The sequence below is a fragment of the Lygodium microphyllum genome, chromosome 10 (genome assembly GCF_053477565.2).
Source record: "Lygodium microphyllum isolate KBCC chromosome 10, Lygodium_microphyllum_v1.1.10, whole genome shotgun sequence".
Taxonomy (NCBI): domain Eukaryota; kingdom Viridiplantae; phylum Streptophyta; class Polypodiopsida; order Schizaeales; family Lygodiaceae; genus Lygodium; species Lygodium microphyllum.
In genome coordinates this window covers 15,267,451-15,269,524 of record NC_141144.1, presented here as the reverse complement: position 1 = coordinate 15,269,524, position 2,074 = coordinate 15,267,451, and the positions used below count along the sequence as shown (strand labels likewise).

The 2,074-nt window shown below is 45.3% G+C and overlaps 1 pseudogene; it reads right to left on the bottom strand.

Annotated features, from left to right (window-relative positions):
• Positions 1-924: 924 nt before the first annotated feature.
• Positions 925-1,778, bottom strand: LOC148029735 (flap endonuclease GEN-like 1; annotated as a pseudogene).
• Positions 1,779-2,074: the final 296 nt, after the last annotated feature.

Here is a 2,074-nt window from a genome sequence, read left to right as displayed (position 1 = left end):
TACATCACTCGTGAATTACAACATCAACGGAGAAGGAGCTACATCACTCCTGAATTACAACAGCCTATTCAAAGGCATTAAAAGAGCTTTACTACTCCTAAATATACAACATGTAAAATAAGGATAAGTGACATCACTGCAAAAGATAAAATCTCCAAGAAATGCCTTCAAGTGAACTTCGGATGTAAGCAACATATCTGTCACATCAAAACTTAAAGAAAAATGTTACAGTGACATTATAACAACACAAGGTCTATAGAGACGGTTCGCGACGCCGCTCTATAGACAACATAACACATGTGGGGCCCCATGAACAGAATATAAATAAAATAATTTGTCATCAGCTGGAATATAGACGCTCATCAGCTGGAAAGAATATAAACGAAATAATGTGTCATCAAATAATTTGTCATCAGCTGGAATATAGATGCTCATCAGCTGGAAAGAATATAAACGAAATAATATGTCATTAGCTGGAATATAGACCCTCATCAGCTGGAAAGAATATAAACGAAACAATGTATTATCAACTAGAATATAGACAATCATCAATGGAATAACAAACGAGGACGATCATCATGAAGCATGGCAATATCAACATCCAAAAGTAATGTTGATGTTGAAATGTAGAGAGAGAGAGAGAGAGAGAGAGAGAGAGAGAGAGAGAGAGAGAGAGAGAGGAAGCTTATCTGCTAAGTGGCTCTCGTAAGCTACCAGGTTTCTAAACAACCTCTCTATATCACCTCCCACTTTTATTTTGGGCAAATACTTTGGGAGCCTTGAGTGCCTGTATGGCAATCCAGCAAGTGCTTTCGACTGTGTATGTTGTTGATGACAGCGAGGGAACCGAAGGTTGTAATACGAAGCATAGCATCCACCAGGGCCAGCATGTAGGCGAGCCTGTTGTCCGTCTGACAAGTGATCTCAGTGTTGTACTCGGCCCTGACCTTCTGTATGATAGAAAGGAACCTGTTGGTAAAGAGGGAGGGAATTGGATCCCCTGAATGTTGTAGTCACAAATTGGATCCCCTGAATGTTGTAGTCATAACCTACGAGAAGTGCCAATGCAATCAGGTGCTCTTGGTAAAGTCCCAGAGTTGATTCAATGTCTTCAACTCTATACAACTCAATGTGCGGATCCCTTGGATCTGCCTGGAGTGTTTTGATAACCCATTTTGCACCATGAAGAAAAGCATCACTGTCTGATGTTACACATGCATGTAGAAGGCCTTGTCTGTTTAGATCAGCACATAAAGCTTCTGCTTCATGTTTGGCCCTGAGTACCGGCAATCCAAGAAGTCCAGCAATTCCACACACTCCTGAATATTTACAGTAAAAAGGCTATTCCGTGGAGTGGAACAATCCAGACCTGCAGAACTTTCAAAAGTTAATCTCGATATTCTATTGAACCTGTCAAGTCGCACTTGTTTCTTCAATACCGGCGGGTCTCCATCTTGGCAAACCAGATGGATGCTGCGAAAGAAGAGCAGGCGTATGTGAGGCTTGAGAAGAGAGACACCCTTGACGGCTGTTAAGAACTGGCACATCCAGTAGGAGAGCTCGATAGCCAACACCTTCCCTCGAAGAAAATCCAAGTTCTCTATGTGAGCCACGGGTCTTAGGATCTCCCAGAACCCTCGGGATACCCCTATAATCTCCCTGCCCCTCCTTCCTTTCCCTTCCTTAAGCCTTCTCCTCCCTTCTCCTTCGAAATTCGCTCTGCTGAGATGATGGCGACGACCTAGGTCTCCCTTCTGCATCATCTTATTAGGGTCCATGTCGATCTTGGCCACCTACTCCTCGAGGTCGAGCTCTGACGAGGAAGGGAGAGGCTCACGCCGATAGGCACACTGGAAGGAAGAACCGATGATGCCGAAGACAGATGAAGAGAAGGCCCGAAGGAGAGAAGGCACCTTGGGGACAGGGCAGAGCTCAGGGAAAGCCATGGAGGCAGTTGGCGGCGTGACGCAGGGCAGGAAGCTGTACAGGTGTCGCAACTAGTAGATCTGACGTCGCAGTTGGCAGGCATAGGATAGGGCCAGGGGGCAAGCATGGCCATAGGGGAGGCACTGCC